This window comes from Passer domesticus, chromosome 6 (assembly GCF_036417665.1).
Source record: "Passer domesticus isolate bPasDom1 chromosome 6, bPasDom1.hap1, whole genome shotgun sequence".
In the NCBI taxonomy this organism is placed as follows: Eukaryota; Metazoa; Chordata; class Aves; order Passeriformes; family Passeridae; genus Passer; species Passer domesticus.
In genome coordinates this window covers 51,477,386-51,501,178 of record NC_087479.1, presented here as the reverse complement: position 1 = coordinate 51,501,178, position 23,793 = coordinate 51,477,386, and the positions used below count along the sequence as shown (strand labels likewise).

At 42.4% G+C, this 23,793-nt stretch overlaps 1 protein-coding gene across 5 annotated transcripts in view; it reads left to right on the top strand.

Moving 5' to 3' along the window:
* DENND2B (DENN domain containing 2B) overlaps positions 1-23,793 on the top strand; it is a 158,523-nt gene that overhangs the window by 30,278 nt on the left and 104,452 nt on the right. Inside the window, exons 1-4 of one of the 5 annotated variants that reach the window (XM_064425435.1) lie at positions 10,200-10,331; positions 10,849-10,934; positions 12,472-12,559; positions 13,131-13,204. The gene's annotated coding sequence lies outside the window, so the exon portion shown is untranslated. Of the gene's footprint in view, positions 1-10,199; positions 10,332-10,848; positions 10,935-11,978; positions 11,998-12,471; positions 12,560-13,130; positions 13,205-23,793 lie in introns of those variants that run through there. The other 4 variants (XM_064425437.1, XM_064425434.1, XM_064425438.1 and 1 more) reach the window with 4 other exon arrangements.

The following is a 23,793-nucleotide window of genomic DNA, read 5'->3' as shown; positions in this document are numbered from 1 at the left end:
TGGTGGGGTTTCAGAAGTACATTCAACCAGTGCAAACCATTTCCTATTGTGGCTGGCAGCTGTTCTGTGTTTAAGATGATGGGCACAGCAACACTTCTTAAGAAACAATTGCTTGCAAAGAAGAGATGAATCTGAGATTATGGTTAAGGGAGAATGCACCCCCATAAATTATTGCATTATTTTATATCAATAATATTTTGTAGTCTGTCATTGAAGTGACTGTTGAGCGGGATTCTGCATCCCACACTTGAGAACGGTCCCTGCTCAGCCAAATACTTCAGCATGTGCTTGAAAGCTGAGCATTGACTTCAGCAGCTTGCCTAAGGGCTGACTCGGGTTCTGTGCTGGTCTGGAAGGCTGAGCAGCTCTCACCTGGTGTTTCCTCTGGTGAGAGTTGGACAGCAATATTTGTGTGCTTCCTGTGCTTGTGAAGTACAATGATCACTCCTCCTTCTTTTGCAAATCTTCTTACCTGGCTGGATCAGTGGGGAGGTGGGTGGGTGACATCCACTGGGGTGGTGTTGATCTGGTGTGGGATGGACTGTGAGTTCTCAAAGCTCACCTGTTGTGAGATAGAGAGTTGTGTGACATGGGACAAAGTTGACATGGAGCAAGCAACTGATGTTAATTGGTGTAGCTGCCTCCCAATAAGGAAAAAGAGCCAAATCAAAAGACTTGATTGGTCAGGATTGAAGATGATTGCTCAGGACTGACTAATGCTCTTGGTTTTCCATGCCACCATCCTGACTTCTGTAGCATGTGGCTGGCAGGGATGATGTGCCTTAGTCATGATGTCTCACCCTGAATAGGATGAGGTGTGGTATTACTGTGCTGGGTATGGATATTCCATTATGATGTTATTTTCTTCCCTTCACAATATTTTTAATAGTTTCCCTTTTTTTAAGACAGAAAGCACTAATTCAGTCTCAGGATATTGATGATGAATTGATGTATCAGAAAGTTGCTTACTGTGTCAGGTAAGCAGCTGGTCATGTACAGTTGTGGAGTAGGAGACACGCTGTAACCTCTTGAGCATATCCTGGCTCAGTTTTTGTACAGATTGCTGGGAGATCAATTCACCATGCTTGTTTATTCCTTCTGTATTGATTCAGAGTTCTAAAGTGAAGGTAGTTCAATGCAGAGATAATAAAGAGAAAACAAGTCTGACAGACATTTTGTCAATTTTGGCAAAGGTAAATAACGAGTTTGCAGAGCTGTACAGCCCTGCCTTTGTGTTTGGAGAGTGCACATGATTTACTGCAGGAATCAGTTTGGCATAGCATAGCTGTGCCAATTCAGCAGGACCAACCATTATCTTGTCATGTTTTTTAGCAAATTGACTTTTACAAGGCAGCAATTCAAAAACATGAAAGAGAAATGTGCTGAGCAACCCATCCCTTCTTGTCTCCCCATCCAGTGTGTGCTGGCAAATCTGCCACAGTTGTGCCCACGGGCACGATGATGCTCAGCTCCCTCACTCGCTCGCAGGCTTTGGGCGTGCTGCGTGCGTGAGCTGCTGTGGGTCTTGATTTTATTATTGTGTTCTCAAGCTCCCAAGTTGCTGACTTTTCAGCTAAGTGCAACAGTTCACACATGGCTTTCTGTTGTGCTTCGCTTTACACTTAATAGGATTTTAGTGGTACAGCAGGAGTAACAAAAGCACCGTTAGCAACATTTTGTAAATCTCTCTGCTTTTCAGCTCTGCTCACCCACAGCTTGCAGTCTCCCACGGACAGAGAAAAAAGGCCAGAAAGCAGCGAGGTTCCTGGGCTTGTCCTGACTAGCACTGCCTTTCACTGCCTCTGAAGACAGTGTTAGAGTGTTGAGCTACAGGCACTGCTGGTCTGACCCTGAAGGGCATTTTTGGTGTTTTTGAAGTGCATCTCTAGTCTAGTCTTAACACTGAGCTAGCTATAGACACAGTATTTCTGCATTATTATGTGATTGGCAAATGTGCATGGGTTGTGTTTATTTTTAAGGGGTTAATTAAAGATCTGTAAGACTTTCCTACCTTCTAGGAATTTGGGATGTTCAGCTCCATCTATGCCTCAGCAAATGGCTTGTATTTGATAATATTTTTGTATATCGCCATTGAGAGATGGCTATCTTGGAGACCTAATCTGCGGATGTGCCCAAGGGTGAAAAAAGAGCAAAAAAGTAAGACTGAGAGGAGGGGAGATGGGAGAAGGAACATTCTTTGTTTGTGCAGGTTTTTTGAATGGATAATGTGTGGGACGAAGAGGGGCAGAGATGCTCCAAGAGCACTCTGAGATAACAGCTTGTTTAGCTAACCAGGATGGAAATGACAGCCCTACCCATCCTTCTGTCTTGCTCCCCTGTGAACCAACCAGTGTTTGAGCAGCACTCTTCATGCTTGGGGCAGGACTGTGCACAGCTCCTTTTTCTGTTCCTTTAGGTTTTGAGATGACACTGCAGGGCTAGTGGGGTTTTCCCTCCAGCTCCTGAGCATAGCAGCTTCTGTCCGGAAGCCAACGACACTGCCAGCTCCTCATGTTTTGACAGGTCCTCTGGCACCAGTGTGTGCCTGTGTGTCACCACACTCCATGAACCTGCTCCACAAACCCTGTCTCAAGCCACAGTGCTCTTGTACTTGAAGGCATGACTATTTCCTCAATTGAACTTTCCTTTATAGTAAGTACTTGTTTCCTTTCCTCTGCAGAAAATGTGTTACTCTAAAGACCTGTTCTGAGGATTAGCCAGGCACACCAGTGATGCCAGTGAGGGAGACCCATCCTGAAGTAGCAGGTTTTGGATCACGCTGCATCCCATCACTTGTGTAGGTTTCCCTTCCTCTCTCAAGTAAGGTCTTAAAATCTTTTGAGTGACTCACTCAATAGGAAAAAACTCTCTTCTGTACTAATGGTTAATGGGTCTTTCTAGCAGATGTAAAATCCAGTGAAACATATACAGTTTCTTTAGTTTTAAGAGGAACAGATGATTTAATAAGCAGCTATAAATCTCTTGGGAATGTACAGACATAGTCCAACAGCAAACTTCTGCCAGATTTTTCACTGACTAGACTTATAGCCTATGAGTCATAGCAGTCTGCTTCATTCTCCACCTCAATTGCCTGTTGTTGTTTTGGCTTTTAGGGGTGCTTTGTGCTGCATATGGATTTTTTATCACCTTCTCCTGTTAATGGGCTTGCTCTTTCATCCAGGAGGCAGCCTCCAAGCAGTCCAAAGCAGACTTTTATTCTCTGTTTCTGCATGACAGTGCATGATGTTTCTTTTCCATTTCCTAGCTCACTGTGTGATTTTAAAATTGTATAAGGAAAAAATTTCTGAGGAATGTATTAATACAGCCTCCTAAATGGGCTTAATAGTGGGAATCCAGTTAAATTAGAAGAGATATAACCCATCTCTTCTTAATATAGTAATGCTTTTCTTCCTGCAGTCTATGGCCATCTTATGAAGGTTAATAAATTTATTGTAAGAGTATTTCCAATAGATTCAGTTATTATCAGCTCTTTAGAGATAAGGGAACAGGCAGAAAGCAGAAAGTTGTTACAGTTGCCTGTGTCTCATGCTGAATTGCAGGACATGGTTGTATTTTCTAAACTATTGAGATGCCATTCCAAAAGGATGTAAAATGACACACTGTGTTTTACAAATATCTTCTACATTCTGCTGGCCTGCTGGCACTCTGTGAGTGTCTGAGATATCTGGGAAGGGGGTCGGCAAACTCTTGTTTTATTTTACATCTGGTTCACAAGACCTGTGAATTATACTTGGGAGCCACTCTAGAGGAGGTGAGGAATTAAAATTACTAAGACTTACTCCAGGTCATGCCCAGGTAAACTAGAGCTAAAACTAGTGATAAGACAAGAGTTTGTGAGGAATATTTAACCATTGTGGAGGCTTTTACAAGACAGGTGCATTGCAGATTATTTTGAATGCAGCTGGGTAGAGGGGATTTAAAAAATGACCCACAGCATAGGTTTTTTGTTTCTTTTAAATCTCGCAATGTAAATACAAAAATCTAAGAAAAATTGTGCAAAATTCTCATTTTGTCAGAATAAACAGTTGGCAGTAAAAATCAGGTTCTAATTCTTTCAGTTGCTTAGGACAGCATTTGTATTTGTTGCTCTCTGAGACCATGTAAATGGTGAGGGAAAATTATTTTTTCAGTGGTAAGGATGATGAGCAAATCCTGTTCATGTTTGACCTTTTCCAGGTTGGAATGAGTATCAAAAAATGCATAGATGTGAAGCAGGCTAAGAAATTAGAGCTTAGAGGCTGTTTAATGTACAGAATTGTATAATGTAACCAAAATTAGATATTGTTTGAAGTTCATAGTGGAATTAAAATTTACTGCATTGTTCTAACACCTCCAGGAAGCCAAACAGGCCTTGTGTTACTAGGCAAAGAAAGCTATCCAAGGTCATATACCTGCACGGTGTCAAAACCAAGAACAGCATTTGACTCTTGTGATTCCTTGTTAGGCCTCTCCACACAGTGCAGGAGGAAGTGTAGAGGTTTTAAACACCATGCATATGTGCAAAAATAGCCCTTTCAGCTCTTTCTGGCAAACTGAGAGCGTTGCTTTATGCTTTCAGTGAGCACAGAGCTCTCATGTTCACTGATGGGACTTTCACACGTCAGGAAATCAGAAAACTGGAGACGTAATCAGCGTGTCTGTTCTTGAATGAGGAATTTTCCCCTGAGCAAGTTGTGATGTGTGCTCTTAATGATTTGCATCTTTGGGTTCAGACTTTCCATGAGCTGCTTCCAGCACTGTAGGCCCTAACTTATGTTTGCAGTGCACACACACACCCAGCTGCAAGGGTAACAGCCACAGCTTCCATGTTTAGATCTTGGCATATCTCTGAGTGGGGATGTCCAGTTCCTTTGGCAGCCTCCTGGCCCAGCTGTGGGGTTTAGGTGGAGATGTCGGTGCAGCATTCAGTGCTACCCCAGGTTAGAGGTCAGCTAGAAATGGAGGCTTTTAAGAGAGGTTTTCCTTGCCCTTCTTCACTGGCAGCAAGACCTTTTGCAAACTTTCTGGTGTGTGGTCTGTGCACACTGAATGGCTGACGCTGAGCCTGTGATGTGGGATTTTACCACTTCCATAGTATGAACAGCAAGCAGCAGCAGTTCCAGGGAGGGAGTTTTGTCCATTCCCTTAAAACAATGTACATAGCAATGGGGAACATCATGTGACTGCATGGACCTTATCCAGTGTTTTAAAGGGAAAATATCTCTAACAGTGTCCTGGCCTATGTAAACTGTATAGTTTTCCCAGACTTGGAAGAAAAGCACTGGTACTTTCCCAAGTTCCGCCCTTTTTAGTTTGAGTTGAAAAAATAAAAAAGGGTTGATTCTTGCTTTCCTTCTGACTCTAAAATGGGAAGTAGTTTAATAAGAATAAGAAATTATGCTCTTTCATGTCAAGAGGCAAAATCTTATCTCTGAACTATCTGTTTTGATAAGAATGAAGCAGAATATGTTTTTTTTTTCCCTTGGGTAATAACCTCTACTCTTAGTGGTGAAGAAAAGATATGTAGGTGTGTGATTGTCCAGCAGCCTAAATGTAGATGTTGGAACAATCTACCCCTCGCTATGGGGCTATTTTCAGAGATATATCCCAGCTTTGTTTGGAAGAATGCACAGAATTGAAGGAGGAAGGATGACCTTGCTTTTAAAGCATTCATCTGGACCTTGGGTGCTGGGGGCTGAATTTCCAGCACTGGGACTGGCTTCCTCTGTGGTCTGCAGTGTATTGCTCTGGGAATGTGTGTGCCACACAATGGATGTCAGCACAAAGGGCCCTGGAGCTGACTCCAGGAGGTCTGCACCGCCCTACACTGCAGTGGGGTATTGCGTGGTGCCATGGCCCCCTTCCCACAAAAGGCAGCTGCACCAGTTCAAGCACTGCTTTGTGCTGTTGGAGCTGTGCTGCTTCCAGTTCTGGCATTAAAGTGGTTGTGGCTCATTTGGGCATCTCTGTACCACGCTCCTATTGTAAACCCAGGAAGCACTGAGGTACTGAGGAACACAGAGTTCATAAAATGGTTTTGAACTGTCTGCATGGTCTGGTTTTGGATTTCTTTTGTTTTGCACAAGCTTGTCCTAGTCATTCCAATGTCACTGACTTTCATTCCCTCTGTGGCACTGGAAACCAACTAGGAAAAAAGCCTCATTTTGGCTGTTTCCCATGCCCAAATGTTTTCCAGAAAACTCCAATTTTGACTGGCCCCAACTGCCTTCCAGGTTCTAACTCTGGCCTCAGGGCAAGCAGCAGAGCCTGGTGTTTGGTCACACACAGTTTCCAGAGGGCCACTGTGCAGACTTGCACACAAAGCCATCGAACTCATTTTTCTGAGCAGCCACACTGCAGTGACATTTATGCGGCTTCGCAAAGCACCCTGAGGGCCTTAAATGAAAGGATCTCTGCATATTCAAAGCAATATGATGTTTATCTGCTCTATCCAAAATAGAGAAGAAAATGCTTTATTGTCTGTGGTTGAGATCTGCCTGCTATGATGTTTATGACAGTACAAAAGACAAACTCTGTGTATCCCTGAGAAAACACACTGCCACTGGCTTTGATTTCCATGGGGTGAAGGTGATGGGAGTTGTGCTGAGCCAGTGCTTGCACCATCCATCCTCCCTAGAGACGAGAAGTGGGGGCTCACAGGCATTCCCCTAGCATGTTAGCAGCAGTTCACAGGGTCTCCAGGCCAGCTTGGAAGTTCAAGTCATGACTAAAATAAAGGAAGCCAACTGTGATAGAACACAGAGAAGTCATTGCCTTTTGTCCAAAGGAACATCAGGCTGACACTTTCTTCTTGGAGTCTCTTGGTTCCTAGCATTTGGAAGATAAGAGCTGTCCAGTCAGAGGGGGCTGTATAAACTTCCTGTGAACTTTCATAGTTGATGATCAAAAGGGATCACAAACATGTTGTCATTATTTATCTATTTATTTATCTATTTAGAAGTTCAAAGAGTGTACAGTGCTATTGGTTGTGATTTTTTTTTTCTGTCATGTAAACAACGTGATATCATACTGCCTGCACAGCCTTAGACCCACATTTTCCATTTTGAGTTTAACTTAAGAGCTGTTTTGCTCTGGAAAGCATCTTTGCAGGGGGAAAAATGTGAAAAATGCAACCACCACCCATATTCTGCTTCAGAAGTCATCTCTGCAATGTTTTCTGTCCTTGTGTCCCTTGCTTTGCTAAAATATTCTCTTCCCTTTGTTAGCTTCATATAGCCAGTGTAACAATGGAGACAGTTCCCAACAGCATCTTTTTCTTTGTCCCACTACCTGGGAGAAAGTACAGGTAGTGGGATACCTTGAAAGAACTTGAAAAGTTCCCCTTCAGCCAGAGATTTGGCTTATATGACATGTAATACAATAATTTATGTGCTCTAAGAAGGATTCTGCCCCTCTGTTCCCATTAAGTCAAAGCTTTGCAGCACTTGCTCAGATTCACACAAGATTTAGTCCTCCCAAAGTTATATTTTTGTGTGTTCTGCTTCAGTGCAATTCCAGGTGTGAGGGAATCTGTTTTTTGAATTGTCTTCTTGTCCCATGTGGAGCATCTTGTGTCACAGGATGTGTGCTGTGAACAGGGGCAGCAGAAACTTGTCCTTTCACTTCTACTTGAAAGAAACAGTAGTGAAATGAGATTAACAGGGATCTTCCCTTCATGTCGGGTCAAATCAGAAATCCTGTGGAGTTTCAAGCAACTCATTGACATCTCTCCTGATATGGCTGGTTCCCAGAGGAAGCCTGCTTGTCTCGTTTGCCCTTCTGCTTGGGGCATAAATCCACCCTTGATGGGGTTATACAGACAGGACAAATAACCTCTCTTCGGGGGCTTCTCCCCGCCTCCATCAGTTTTGGACCTACAGCTTCCTGTCTCTCCCTTTTGGGCATGCCTGGGATGCAGCAGAGTCATGCAAGGAAGGGTGTTGACTGGAAGGAAGATGGGTTGCAGACAGGGCTGGCTCTGGAGAGCAGAAGGACTGATTTACATGAGATTCCCACCTTTTGGTTATCCCTCTGGCTTGGCTTGTGCCTTGGCCTGGTGCCATCTGACACAGTTTGCAGTGCTGGGATGTTGAGGGCTGGCTGAATTGGCTGCCTGGGCTCAGAGCCAGTTTGTATGGCTTGTTTGGCTTTGCACTGTGTTTCTAGTGGGGTGAGCTGTAATATGTCATGAATCAGACCATAGGTATGGATAATTCTCAAACCAGGCAGTCGCATGAGTTAATTCCATGCTGTTCATGTTTAAAGTTGTTTTATTAAGGAATTATTCAGCTTATTGCTCAGCAAATATCCAGCATCATTAGTAGGTTTAGAATGAGGGTTGTGTCTCAGTATGACCAAACAGTGTCTTAAAGCTTTAATTGCCAAATAAAAACTCTTTCCACCTCTCTTTTCTAAAATATACGACATTACTAAACCTCCACTTTGGTAAAATATTGTAGCACATATATTTAAGTGTGTTTTTAAGTTCTTTTGAAGTCAATGTTTAAGTGCTTTGCTGAAGCAGGGCCTAAAATAACAAGAGCCACAAAGTTAAGCCACTTTATTTTTGAATGAGTGTTTGCACAGCAACTGAGTGCTTGTCAGCTTCTTGTCATGACCCCCAGGTGCAGATCTCCCCTTAGTTTCAGTGAATTAGAAACTTTTTCAAATTGCTGTTTTGCACACAGTTGCAGTGTCAGAGTCAGACCCAAGTATGGTGGGCTTTCTTTTGCAGAATGAGATCAAACTGAAATGGGATATAGGGCCATAAAGAGATTGGCATCATCTCAAAGAGAGCACAGTTATGATTAGTCATTTCCTATATACATACTATATAAATACTGGGGATATTCACACACACAATTTTTTTTTTCTTTTCTGGGTTAGTGAAGCCAGTACTGCGCTGCAAACCTGATCCTTGCTAGATCATTGAGGAGGCCATGGAAAATTAATTCTCCCGTCAGAAGAGAGTTGTGCGTGTACTATAAGTAATGGATCTGAAATGGGGGAAGACAACAAGTTTGTAGCTGACTGATTTTAGTCTTTCACTTCTGCAACCCCCTTGCAACTGGGGAGCTCCTGTGTTGAATCAACTCTTTGCTATTGTTTGCAGGGCTGCAATCTACTTTTGTGCTACTTACTTGGATACCACAATCTTAGCAAAACATGCAGTGGGGCAAGATTGAAGTTAACATGCCACTGAAGGCAGTGGAAGGTTTAATCTCTTTGGTAGAATGATATCTTTGGGGTCAGAGGTGTTATCTTGTGCCACTTGTGGTGTTGTTGTTTCATGTTCTTACACCACCATGTTGGAGTGTTGCCAATAAGGGCCAGTGCTGTGCACCGTTAATTTAAAGAACTCAGTGGTGCTATGGGACTGCTTCAGAGTGTGTGGTGGCTGCTGCCCTGCCTGTCATCACTTTGCCCCACCTGCTAGTCCAGAGAATTCCCTACGCAAAAGTATTGAGTGCTGAGTCTCTATAAAAAGAGCAAAGAACACAGTTTTTGTAGCGCATGTGTGCTTTACATTAAGAGCTGGCTTGGGCTTTTCCCCTTATTTCCATACCTCTGCAAGTCACTGCCTGGTGATGAGGAAGTGCTGCTCCCAAGCTCCCTGCCTCTCCCAGTGAGGTCAGCAGGAGCTGCAGGCACTTCTAGCAGTATTGGGTTAAAAACATAGTGGGACAGACTAATTAAGTTTCACTTTTGCTGTTGAGTCTTAAACAAATACATATTTATTGAGATCACTGGAAAGATGGTCAGTAAATGTGTGGGGATGACACAAGGAAGACCAATATGGTGGCCATCTTCAATGGGAAAGGGGCAAAAGCCCTTGTGAAGGGCATAAAGTTATTTGAGGAGTAGAAAAATTTAAGTAACTTAGCAGGAGAGTTTTTATCTAAAAATGCAAAATGTTACTGAAATTGAAGCAGTGATTAATTTGAATTTATACCTACCAGAGATTTGTGCTGCTGTTGTGGCTGGCTTAATCTGGAGCTCACCTCTGATGTTGTGCTTTCACCTACTGAAAGTGATAAAATTTCATGAGGACCAAGTCTGATTTTTGTTTCCTCTCCTGTTGCTGCTGATGGCTGCTTGGAAAGCATTCGGTGAAGGATCTCAGACTGGGCATCTCACATTTCCCTTTCAGGCAGAAACTCCAGGTGTGCCTGGTGAGGGCTCCTGCTGTGCTCTCACCCTGCTCAGTGCATGTCTGCTCCTGTGCCTCACGTGGCTGCTCCCTCCCGGAGCCAGGCGTGTAGGAAGGAGTGTGTTCAACCCGTCAGAAAGGGGAAGTGTATCTGAAATAACAAACTAAACATCAGCTGCGTGTGAGTAATGGGCTGTCTGTCCCTGCAGGGAGGTGAGGGTACACACTCTGATGCCTTTTGATAGCAGGGTAGCTGTGATGTTGTAATTAATGCAAAATCAGCTGCTCACCGTGTCCTCTGTTTATGAATTCAGAACTTAAATTGTGTTCTGAGGTATTGATGTGCTCAATGAAAGCTCAGTGAGGAAAAAAAGTAAGATGTGGGGATGGCTCTTGTTTTACTGGGATCAATCTAAGTACATATGTCACTTTTTGGCAAGGAACTGATTTGGGGTGTATTCATGGGGCTTAGAATAGAAACGTGCTTGTCTGAGGGCTTCTGTGGCAGTCACCTGCCCAAAGCCAAAGCCTGGGTCGTGGTTTTACTACTGTGCCTTGTTTCTACATATTTGTGTATGCATGATATATTTTAACAACTTCACTTGCTTTGCCTGGAATTTTAAACTGGAACAGAGCGTATATGTAATGCACAGAGCATTTTCCATGATTTATGAATGCCAGCTTGCCTGCTCCTCCAGATCCTTGCCATATATGCAGATGTGGTCATGGAATGAAGTGCCACAGAGCGTTGCCATGAACACTGGAGTGCGATGTGATGCAGATGGTTGGTACATACTCCCACGTTACCAGTAATGGGGGCTGTAGAAGGGCTGAGCATGATCAGCCATTTCACTTGTGTTTTGTCACTCACATTCCTAGAGCACTTTTTTTATTACTTCTGTGTCTTTGAACACTCCCTTGGCAGTGATGCAGTCTAAAACCTTACTTTCCTGTGAGGAGTTAGCAATTTCCCTCTTTCCCAGTCACACTGCTGAAATTGTGCCCACTTGTAGCATGTGATAAATTTACCTTAGTCATATACCAAAGAAACTTTCCAGGATAAAACCAAGTAATAATTCTTTAATATTTGGCTCTGATGGCTCAGGCTGGGCATCGCTGGTACATTCTTAGCATATGGTGCTTTCATATCTAGGAACTATTTGATGTGATGTCATTTCAGCATGTTCTGGACCCCTGACACCTTCAGTAGCTGTTTTGTTATGTTTATCTATCTGTGACTAGTCTGCATGCAGTTTTTGGTAGCAGTGTAAAATATGTCTCATGTATATGCTTTTGTGTGATGTTCTTGTTAGAGAGAGAGAGAGATGATTTCAGTGTGCATTCTGCTGGGAGTCCTGTCACAAAATTCAGAGTTTTCCAAAGTACAGGCAATAATATGCTCTGGTGTATTTTATATGTAAGAATGGCTATATGGACACATTTCCCTGAAACATCTTGACTATCTCACACAACCCGAAGAGTAATATATTGGAATTCCTTAATATCTTCATGTAGAAACCTATTTATATTAATTATATCATGTACATTTTCTTGTGTTCAACTCCCAAAATAACATATAAAGGATTTCATATGCTGTTGTTGAGTTTTAAATGCAGGGGTGGAGCATCATAACAGCACAATGAAGTGGTTAATAGACACAGAAGAAATTGGTTACCTATTTAGCTTGGCATAGGCAGCTTTGCAGTTTTCTGCCCACTAGAGGGACTGCTGCTTATACTGCTCATTGCAGAACACAGACTCATGAAATCCCTTCACTATCTTCCACAACGTTTTAAAACTTTGAATGACTGACTCTGATTAAATCCTCTCAAGACTGAATCTCCAAGGTATCTCTCAAAGTGTAAAAATTTTGGGCACAGTACTCTTATTCTGAGTCCAAATATTTTTAAACTGAATTTTCTTAATAAATGGTCTTTCTTTTTTATAAAGTATTTTCTGTTCTCTTAATTTATCAGTCAAGACTTTCCTATATGACGTTGGTGGGGATTAGTTTGGATTCTTTTTGTCAAGGAAAAAATGTTGTATGTCTTTATTTATGTTTGGTGTAAGTTTTGTTTTGCAACCATGGTGCCAGTGAATATGGTAAACTAATCAGTTCTTGTATTTGCAAACGTCAGTGAAATGGGTTTCTCCTTTAACTGGGAGATAGCAAGCTTTGGGTAAGCTGAAATTAAACTTATAGTCAGTATGAGAAAACTTCCAGATGTATCTCGGTGTTCTTGCTTAGCTGGGGGATTTTTTTCTGTTTGTTTGTTGGAGCTGCATGTTTCTGACCTGCCCAATTTTCTTCTTAATTACAGAAACATGAAAGAATACAGGAAGTCCTGCATGACCTTATGAATACCTGTGCTAATTAAGTCACTGACTTGGTACTGGGAGAACAGCAAGGTAAGCAGTCAGGCCATGCCAGCAGAATTTCTTGTAATCTGCATGATTGTATTTCAACAAAGCTTCAGTGCTTTCACATATCAAATTCATAAGTAGTCAGGCAAAGACAAATAGCCTGCAGGTCTGAATGTGATAGATTTAGTTCAAAGCTTTGGTGAGTAAACATCTCTTTTTTTCCTTCTGGGAAAAAAAAAAATTACAAGTTTTGTGGTAGTTTTCTCTTTTTTAGAAGGCAATATCTCTAATTTCCACAATCAATTCCTGCCCAAATCTCAGCTTCCTGGGCTGACTCTGGGGAGGGGCTGGAGGAGGGGTGGAATGTTTCAAAACTTAGCTGATGAAAAGGCATGCTGTTTTGTGGATGCCTCCCAGAATTGTTTAAATCTGTGTGTGTGTGTGCGCGCGCTTATGAAAAGGGGGGGAGAGAGATCTCCATGACAACTGGCCTGGCCAGTCTGTGTTCTCTGCAATCATTTTAGCTGGAATCAGTGCTGTGAGTGGTCATATGAAGAAGTTATGGGAAGCACAGCAGGTATTAGACACTAAACGACTGGTTTTCTGATTGCCTCAGATAATAATACAGAGTTTTGTCTGGGAAATACAAATCTGAGAATGGAGTGGAAAGGGAAATGCTCCAAATTTCAGGTAACAAAAATTGCCTTTTTAAAGTTATGTCCTCCCATTGTAAATTTTGATGATTTTTAATTTTGTTTTTTATTGGTGGTGGTGTTTACTCCCAGCCGAGAGTGCCGGAATGAGCTTGGATTCCCTGACTCTGGGGAATGATGTCATGCGGCAACAGTTGGATTCTATTAGCCAGGGAAAGAGGAAACATCCTGCATTTTTTGTTTTTGGGGTGGGAGGGGGGAAGGGAGTTACTTTGGCTCTTTGTTGAATCTTGTGCAAAGGGTACAAGAAGTGTTTTAAAAAGTTTGTAACAAATTGATTCCCAGAAAATACCATTTAGGACCCAGACAGCACCAAAGCTTAAACCCACTGCAATGATTACTCCTATATGTAAGAAAATTATTATGGAAATATTAAAGAAATCAGAGGATTTTCTTTCATCTTAAATGCTCCTGTATTCATCTTTAATGAGAAAATTAATTAAAACATAATTAAGCAGAGGATTTGGAGCCTCCCTGCAATTGGGATCCTTTAGTAATTGTTTGGAGAATGTGCTGCTATAGAGTTTCTTCTGGGTTGGGCCCTCTCTCAAGTGGCTGCTCATGAATAGATGATGCTGGCAGCATTGTTCTTAATAAGGTTTTCAGTCCTAGACTGTGTATTTCATAGCTGTAGACCAGCCTTTTAGGGAGGAGACAGTGGGGAAAGAAAGCAGAAAACTCATAATTTCAGCAATTTGAAAGGGACTTTTCTTTCCAGCTTTCCTTTTGCTAAATGCTGTATTAAACACAATGCTAGGGCATCATGCATAGCACTTTAAGCAGAAAAATACTTATTGGGTGTACAGCTGTTGTATCCTAATGAAAAGACTTACAAATTTAATATAATCCTACTTTGCCAAACATCACAAAACCACATTGTATCAGCAACCATGATGAATATATTAGGTCACCATTGTGCTGTTTAATTCCCCTTTGGAGATGCTCATTTCTACTTTTATGCTGCTTTGTTCCCTTCAGTGTGTTTCAGACGTGATCCAAAGCTTGCTGGAGTCCATGGGAGTTTTCCCGTCAACTTCAAAGGGCTTGGGATCAGCCTCTGCCTGAGAACTTCCCAGCCTCTGTGTCAGTCTTTTGACTGCAGGACCAGGCCACAGGCTCTGCCTTTTCTTTCTTGAACTTTCCAAACAGAAGGTCTTTTGTGTTTCTCCAAACAATGCCAGACGCTGCTGACTGCCTTCAGCATGGCTGCTAATAACACCATGCTGGAGATGATGGTGATGCTGATCTCCACTTTCTCCTCAAACCTTCCCAGAGGGGAAAGAATGGAAATCAGGTCCTTCTATCCCACCTCCCTCCCCACAAATGGCTATTTTTTATAAATGTGTGTGTGTGTGTGTAGATTGTTCCTGGATTATAGGGCTGTGCTTCAGAGGAGCAGGAAGACTTTAGGGAAAAAAATGCTGTCATAGCTGTGACCTACCCCAGAGCACTCATGCAGGAGGAACAGGCTGTGTTGGAGCAGAACTGACAGCTGTCATCTGCAAACTGAGGGCTCATCAGCACTGCCTACCACTTTGTGTCCACTTCTTGCCTACCAACTTGATTCCTTAAATAAATACTCCTATTAGCAAATATTGATAGCCTGATTTGGAAAAAAAATCATGTCTTTGATGGTTGGGACCAGTTTAATATGAAATTCTTGTGCTATTTTTGACTAGAAATTAAATATCTGTGGAGCTGGTGTGCTAATTTGAACCATCTCCCTCCTTAAGTAGGAGCACTGTGATTATTTCCCAATTTTAAGGTTCATTTGAGGGGAAAATGCTATTAGTCCCTGAAATTTCTAAGACAGACAAACGTAATGATTTTCAATGTTAGAACTGCTGCTTTTAAGTGCATACATTTTACAGATGATCATCCTGGGAATCCCAAGAGATCTCGGCAAGGAGTTGCAAACTGGATATTCCAAAGGCAGCAGTGAGTTTTTGGTGTGTATCTGTTTGCTGTGGTGCAGCAGGAAGCCTGGTGAACTCTCTCCTAGAGCTTCTGGCTGAGTGGCATTTCCCTTAATGGTCTGTGCTGTAGCATTTGCAAGTTTCTTTGAAAAACGATACAAGGCATCATTCCCTTGGACTTTTAAGATAATTTCCATACGTTATAGCATTCTGAATGGTTTCAAATGAAGTTTTCATACGTTATGCTATGTATACCTTACCAGTAGGAAATAATAATAAAAAATATAATATATTTGTAACTACAATTGTAACAAAGTTGACCCATTGCTTTTTCATCTATTGAGGGAGTGAGCAATTCAGGAAGGTGCTGGTATAGCTGGTAAGGCAGGTGGAGTCCTTGCAGGAGTCTGTGCAGGTGTAAGAGCTCTGTGTTCAATACAGTACCTCTGGATAAGTCCTTAGCTCAGTGTTTACAGCTTTCTGTATTGTCACTTTATCAGTGCATTCATTTCTGTATTTCAAAGACAGTTGCTTTGTGTTGTCCTGATGTAAATCTCCTCACTGGTCCCAGGTGCCCACCATGTTTCTGCCAGTGGCTGAATGTCCGTGTTCTGTCTGTGGATAGTCCGTGGCTCTGAGTTTTCCAGAGACAGTGGTGAGGTTCCTTGGTGGGATTAATTGCTTTCTGTCTTACTGTTCTTAGAAGGGAAGTGAATGGACACAGTAGAAATTGTTTTTGTTCTCTATTCTTGACTGTCTACAGAGTAATTTTTATAATCTGAGGTTTGACTGTCTACAGAGTAGTTTTTATAATCTGAAGTGTTTTAATTGCTTGTTTTATCTTGCACAGATCCTGTCTCTGTAACCCCTTGTACACCCTCTATCTATGGGCTGACAGCAGATGTTTGTGTTGTCCATTGAGGTCAGTTCCAAGTTACCCTGATGCATTTGTCTTTATTACTTAGAAGTACACTGCTTTGGAAATGAGCTGAGGCTGTCTAGAAGCCTAGGACTCACTTGGTGTGTGCAATTCAATACAAATTTCTGCTCTTATTCCTTTCTCTAGGTTACTACAAAGTCTTCTCTATTTTTCTTCTTAGGGAAAGTCTGTGAGACTTGGAAAAACCTTGTTTCTTTTTTTTTTTCCTTTGTTTTTGTTTTTGCTGTTTCTGTTGAAGGTTGATCTTCAGAGCACCTGGTTGTGGACAGATGTACCATTAAATTCTTGAACACAAGATCAGTATTCTTCATCAGTAACTTTATGCTCATTATAGGTAGAATTAATTGATTGAAAACAATGATTCTGTATGTTTGGTAGAGCTGCTCATGGTGATGCTCAAATCTTTCCTGATTTTCTCTAAGTTAATTTCAATTCCTGCAGTATGAACAATTAGTTCAGTTGTTTCCTCTCATTTTCTGTTTTCTGGTCATGAGTGACTTCCCAAGGTGTAAAATGTGACACACAAAAATATCTGTTCTGTGCAGCTCACACTGGAGATGGGTATGGCTGCCTTTAATTACAGCAAGAGCCTGGACATGATGGCACTGTCATTGTGCTCTGCAGTGCAGGCTCTCATTAGTGCTAATCAGTGATCTCTCTTCTGGCTGTGCATCTTTGACCCAGTTACTCTGCTGAACTTAGCACAGTTGCTAGTGTGACACAAAGCAGACTCTTGGCACAGCCCTGATCACAGAGCAGGGCAAGATCTGGCAACTTTCACACAAATCCATTATAATTAAGGCTTCCGGTCTGGGATTTAAATGGCTTCTTTCTCTTAAAAGCTTGGGAGGGTTTTAAAAGTATTTTTTCAGGCTGAAAATGGACTCACTGCTGGTAGAAGCCAAGTCCCCAGGTGGCACTAGCTTTAGGCAGACCTGAAAGAAGCAGGTGCTGCTCTTGTTCCTTCATCAGGCTTTGCAAACCTGAGTGCTTTTTGAACAGAGCCTCCCAGTTGTTCCTCAGTTTCTTGTGACAACAAGAGTCCCCTAAGCAGTTACAGGAGTGTTGCACAGTTGGCTTTCCTCCAGTGCCAGCTCTTATTCTGTGTTCAAGCCTCATGTAACATTAATCTTCTCGACCCACTTGGAGCCAAACTGCTGTAGTCAAGGGGCTCTTCAAAGTCCTGTTTCCCAACCCTCTCAGAGGCAGTGCTTCCTCCTGGAACACTTTTTGCCCCTCCTGTTGCAGTTTGATGACAGGAAGATGAATTGGAGGCTAAAACTTCTGCCAATGTCAAGAGCATAGTCTGGCATCCCCTGTGTAGCTGGCATCCAAAGGATACAAGCCATCACATTATCTGTGCTCCTGGGCCAGCTGAGCTCATTGGTTTATAACCAGAACATCCCTCCTGTCTTTAAAGCTTCCTTGAAAGTTAAAAGGCATTGCTAAATATTTACCACATTTATGGGGCATGCTGAGGACAGTCGGGCAACTTTGACAGTCCAGAACCTGTTCCCTACAATGCTGTTTCATGCCTTTTTGGTAGAGTGCAAAAAGCAATTTGAGCTGCAGCAGTATAGAAACATTTGCAGCAGCACAACTCACATTCCTGCGTTTCAGTCTCTCACAGGCTCATGCAGACCTTCTATTATTAGTTTTAAAAGAATAGCTGACAGCTGATTAATTTGAATGGCGTATTCCAGAGAGAGCTGTTTTATGACTGTCAAGAGTAGCAAGCCAAGAAAATATTGACTGAAGTTAAAAAGAGATTTCTGATGTAGAGAAAAATCTTGTTTATCCAAAAGATTTGTAGGGGACAAAACCATCTTCATACTGCCCTGCTGTCAACATGTTCAAGCTCATGCTGGGGGAGGTGAGAAGCTGAACAGCTCAGCCTGTTTTGCATTCATTCCCTCACAGTTTTCTGGGAGAGTTCCCAGGGGTTTCCTGGCATGTTGTCACAGGGCAGGGGCTGTATTGCAACTCAGCCTTTAAAAACCCACCTAAAAAATAATTTCAAGTGACTCATTCTGGTGTTGGTTTTTGGAGAAGAGTCAAGTTGGTTTCAGAGGGGAAGAGTGAAAATAAAACTACTTTTGGACAATGGATATGCTCTGTGTAATCAGCTGATGCTCTGGATTAGAGCTACTCTCCTGTGCATCAGACTGGGTTTCCCTGTTGTACTGACCCTGCTGCACTCAGGCTCAGGGCAGCAGATGGGCTTTTGGAAGGCTATGAAGATGTAAGAGCAGACATTGGTTTTTCAGTGGTGTCTAATCACCCCTTTCATCTCCTGTGGAAAGCAGGAAATTGCTTGGGGAAAGCAGGAAAGTGTGCCACTGCTCACAGCCTGGGCAGCTGGGGCACAGTTACAATACTCTTGCCCTGACCTTGGGCTTCAGTGGAGAAGGAGAGCCAGTCCTGCCTCTGGAAATTATCCATTTAGGCCTTCTGCCTCCTTCAGCATCAACCCTCTGCTATAATGTTGAAATGTTACTTCCTTTCACAGGCCTGTTCCCCCTGACCTTCCTGTGGGAGACTGTAGTGTGGCAGGAGTCACAGAAGGTCAGAGTGAAGAGAGGCACGGCACGTGAAGGCAAAGATCTCTGTGTAATGAGATTTCTTTCATGTAAAGGTTGGATGAAGGCAGAGGTTGAACTGACAGCATTTGGAAACACTGACTTTGTGCCCAGAGGTTTGGAGCTCATTTCATGGTGAAGGGGCTGCTATCCAAGCTGGGTTAGCAGAGAACCCCATCAGCCAGTTATACCCTTTTCTGCTCCAATCTCAGTGTACAGTAGAATGTGCTGTCAGATTTTACATGCTCTTCTCTCCTATGAACACATTATCCAGGTTTCTGCTGCAACACATCATGAACTCAGGTCCCTGCTGTGATTTATTTACTATTGGCTGATGTGTATGGACAGCAGAAAACAAATGTAGGCATGACTCAGTAAATGAATGTCAGCCTGACTTGGTGCTGTGTACTGCAACAGCACAGGATGCCTTCTGGGGTCAATAACCATCTACAAGAACTGGGCATTCAAAAGCAGCCCGAGGTCATCAGCCTGCAGCACCTTATCAGCAGTTCCCAGTGCAGTTCCTGTGCTCGTGACTCTGATAATAGCTGTGCTACCTCTTCTAAATGTGTGAGATACTCAGGTAGAGGAAGGCAGTGGAGCTATGCTAAAGGTTTTCATGATTTTTCTGTAAAATCTGTGCAGTTCTTGTTCTAGGTAGGGCAGGCTGATTGAAAAGTAACCATCTATCCAGAGATTTCAGGAGTCAGGGAATGGCTGCTCTGGTCAGGCTGTGAGATGTCCTGAAATTCTGAACAAATTCTTCTTTCTCCACTTCAGTATTTCCATGTAGAAACCTGGGCTGCATTAGGTGAATTCTCATGTGCACCAGCCTCTTGCTGAGCTGTATCAGGTATGTAATGTCATTTCGGCAGCTGCATTTCTGGTGAGATCTTGGCTACAGCAACTGTGCCCCTGGGCTGACTTGTCTTTCATGATCTGGCATCACGAGTCTCTCAAGGACACAGTGACAGGACAGACTCCAAAGTGAACTGCCACTTGTTCCTCAGAAGGGTGAGTTTTTACTACCTGTATTGGTGCCAAATGATATGCTGGCTTCTGGAAGCTTTGAAGTATTTACTATTGAAAAATGATTTGTCATGAGAAAAGGAGAAACCTGTTGCTTCCAGTGAGGGAACAGTCAACTGCTCCTGAGTCTGGGTGGAAAAGGGAAATGCTAGGAAATAGCTGGAGGAACAGGGCAGAAAAAAAAAGCCAGCTGATATTGTGAAGGAGTTGAGACAACATTGTTAAAACATAATTATTCTTCTGGCTTTTCTGTGAGGTGGGCAAAGTCAAAACCCAGGCTTCTGGTTCAGCTTATAATTTCAACACTTATCATCGCAAGATTTGCATATGATCTGATTTAAAAGCAAATTGACCCATCATTGTAGACAGGGAATCCTGGAAAAGATATTTTCACTATCATGGACACATGGCGCTCCCAAAACAAAACAGTCCAGGGATACTTGTTGGCAGTGGGGTGATACTGGAACCTGCTGGGCTGTTTCACTGCTGAACAGGAGCAGCAACTCTTGCCCTGGACAGATTGCCCTTGTGACAGTGGCTCATTAAAATTGTCCCACAAGTTATGTTTCCATGACAGCCTCAGGTCTGACAAATGTGGCAAAGTTGTGTTTTATCAGCAAATCCCCTGTGGGCCCTAGTCAGGAAAGCATATGGATAAGGAGAGAAAGTTATTCTTCCTGCTCTTTGTTACTGACCGACTGCTCTTTGTGTGTGAAGCAGCCAGCCATGACTGGCTACATTTCTCTGTAATTTGCAGTCCCTCCTGTGTGGGGCTGAACCAGTGCTTACTCAATAAGTTTTCCATTTGTTAAGAAGTTTTATTTATTGTTTTGGGGACCAAGTAAGCTCTAAAGGTCAGATTAAAGTTCTAGAGATCGAAGAACCAGTGGAGTTGCTACAGGGAGGCTTGGGCACCCTTGAATCAAACTGGCTTTTTTGCAGAACAGTTACAGAAATTTGGGTAGCTGTGTTGGCCAGGGTTGGACCTGTGGGGTGAGCAGTCAGACTTGTTCTCTTGCAGTTACTTAAAAAAAAAAAAAAAAAAAAAAACAAAAAAAACCCCAGCAAAACACAAGAGCATGCCATTTATATTCAACTAATATCTTCCTTTGAACTTACTCCGTGAACACTACGAGATGCAGCAGTCTGCAACCACTTGTTATCTATTAATATGTTGTATGCCAAATCACACTCATACATAAAACATGGAGAAAACAAAAAGATAAAATTATAGACATGGAGAACTCTCTTTCTATCATGTACCTATAAATTTTAATTTCTAGAAGGATCTGTAATACCAGTATTTTCCCCTCCTATGCAGGGAAGATAAAAGAAAGGAAATAATAGTTGTACAAGTAAGATAACATGACATAACTAATAAAAAGGAGGAGGGCTTTTTGAAGTAGAACAAAATTGTAGGCACACAGTGTGTGGGGATGGGGAGTGGGGCTGGGGCTGAGCTCACCCCCAGTGGGTGCAGCTGTGCAGAGCAGCTGAGCAGTGCTGAGGGGAACGAGCCATGGGGAGCTGAGGTGTTACTGACCAACCCCAAAGGGAGCAGAGGGCACACAGGTGCAGGGCATGGGCATGAGGGGTATGAAAGGTTGGGCTGGAGGACAAGAAGGGCAGAGCTTGCAGCCTTCTGGAGTGATAGGATGTTACTTTGTATGGGCAGAACCCTGAAGCTTTCTGATGTGGTATGATGTTACTCTGGGTGGGTTGGAGCTTTCTGAAATTGTCTGGTGATACTCTGTGTATTGTGGCCCTCTCAGCTGTGACCTGTGCTGTGGGGTATGCTGTGACACATAACTGTCCTTTCCTTAATAGAATCACATCTGCTTAGAAGCATTCAGTCCATCTCTGAGGGGAATTGCCGACAGGATGCAGCTTTGCTAATATTGGCACATATTGGAGCTTTTTTTTAACTGAAGTAGTAGACCCTTGGTGTCTCCATCAGAAGGTCACAAGTTAAATGCTGGTGTTACATTCAGGATGTCTCTCAGACAAAATTTTGTCACGTGCAAATAGCAGATTCTAGTTTCTGAGAGAGTGGTGAAACACTGGAGCAGGTTGCCCAGAGGATATGTGGATGCCCCAACTCTGGAAGTGTTCCAGGCCAGGTTGGATGGAACTTTGAGGAACCTGGGATAGTGGAAGCTGTCCCTGTCCATGGCAGGGGTGTTAAAACTAAATGATTTTTAAAGGTCCCTTCTAATCCATACCATTTAATAATTATATAAACTTTGTGACACACCAAGCACAGTCAGTGGGAAGATGGAAGACAAGGGATAGAAATGGGTTTGTTCTCAAAGGATGCTATGCACCTCAGCACAACTGGGTATTTGGTGAGGGAATACCTTTGTTTTACATTTTTAACAAATTCAAATCTCTATTTTGAGAAAGAGAAAAAAGACTTCTTAAGGATGAGGTGTTGCTAAATTAATTATTTCTATGCAAGATTAAAATTCTGTTGTGTTTTTTGGCATTGAAAGTAGAAAAGGCAACATTTGAGCACAGTCAATGAAAAGGAGCTGACAACCATTTTAGAAGTCATGACCTCTGTATGTAGGCTCTGCTGGCAGCAGTGGTGTGCAGCACTACCAATCATGTTGTATATTCTTTTACAAAACTACAGCAAAATGAAGCATTAGGTGGCTCATGCAGTTTACTGCAAAGTTTTCTTTGTCTCCTGGTAACAGCCAGTCCCAGCAATGTACTTCTTCCATTGAACCTTTGCAGGGATGGTGTAAGAAACTGTGTGGGTGACATCACAGCAAACTCCAATTGTCACAGTGTTTGAAGAGAAACTACTCAAGTGAGACCAACATTGTGAGTTTTGTTTGTGTAGTGTTCACTGTGCTAAGCCTTACTGTGTTTCTGAGGTAGTGGGCGTAATAATAACTGGATTAGTAAAGTTCAGGCCTGATAATCACCACTGTTAAACTGAGTAGAATATTGCCTTTTTCTAGCTGCAGCTCTTCTAGAGATACACACATTTTGATTCTCAAGAGCCATTAGCTATCTTTAGGTTAAAAGGAAAGGGGAATGAGTCAATGCATATCAATTTGCTCACCGCTTTCTCCCATTCCTGTCACAAATCTGTGGCTAAAAATGCAGTACTCACAGAACCTCTCCATCCTGTATCCCAGTGAAGTTTGCATTTCTGTTGTTTTTCTACAACCAGCACATTCCTGTTGGCAGTTCAGGTGGGGAAGTGGAAAACCAGAATTGTGAAAAAGTGCTTTGTTTCTCAGCTGTCTGAATCCTAGCTTGCAGTTTTCATTCTACCTTGAAAATCATCTCCCAGAAAAATGAGTCTGAACACTAGACAGAATTCCTGTAAAAACTGAGTCATTGCAATTGTCGAGCAACTGTCTTAGTGACTGAGATGAACAGATAGCTAGGAATTTGCTGTAAATCTATGTTACACCATTCATGATGGTTTCTTTTTTGTGTAGTTATACAGGGAGAAAACCGACAACATTGCTCTGAAACAGGTGGGTTTTTTTGTATTAATGGAGTAGCAGGCAAAACAAAAAATAGTGTGACTCATAAGGAGTAAGGTGGAGAATTAAGAGATTTTTCTCTCTTTTTTCCTCTTTCCTCATCATCAAAACCTTCCAACCAATACACTTTTTGAAGCAGTTCATGTTTTACAACTAAGTATTAAGGTTCCCCCAGTTACACTAGCTAGGTGGATTATATATTTGCAGTTTCATAGCTGAGGCTTTATTAATAATCCTATGTATTCAGGTGAATAATCATGACAAATATCTTTGTGAGGGAGTTAACTTGCAATAAATCTGTGGTGTATTCAAAGCAGCAGATCAGGTCTCAGCAAAGTGTGTCTGTGAGTAGGTGATTATACAGAATTTTATTCTTCCTCTCTCCCTAGGTAAAAAGGACTTAATTCAAAGGGGATGTGCAGGACACTGTATTCAGTTCTCTTCTTAGTCTGAAAGCTGTTATGGGTGGGAAAGAAATTTCCTGCATTCCCAGTTGTGGGAAAGACATGTGGACAAATGCCCTGAAGGGCAAGAGGTGTATAAGGCTGTCAAGAAACAAGGAAAAGAAAGGCATTAAAGCTAATTGGATAATTAGA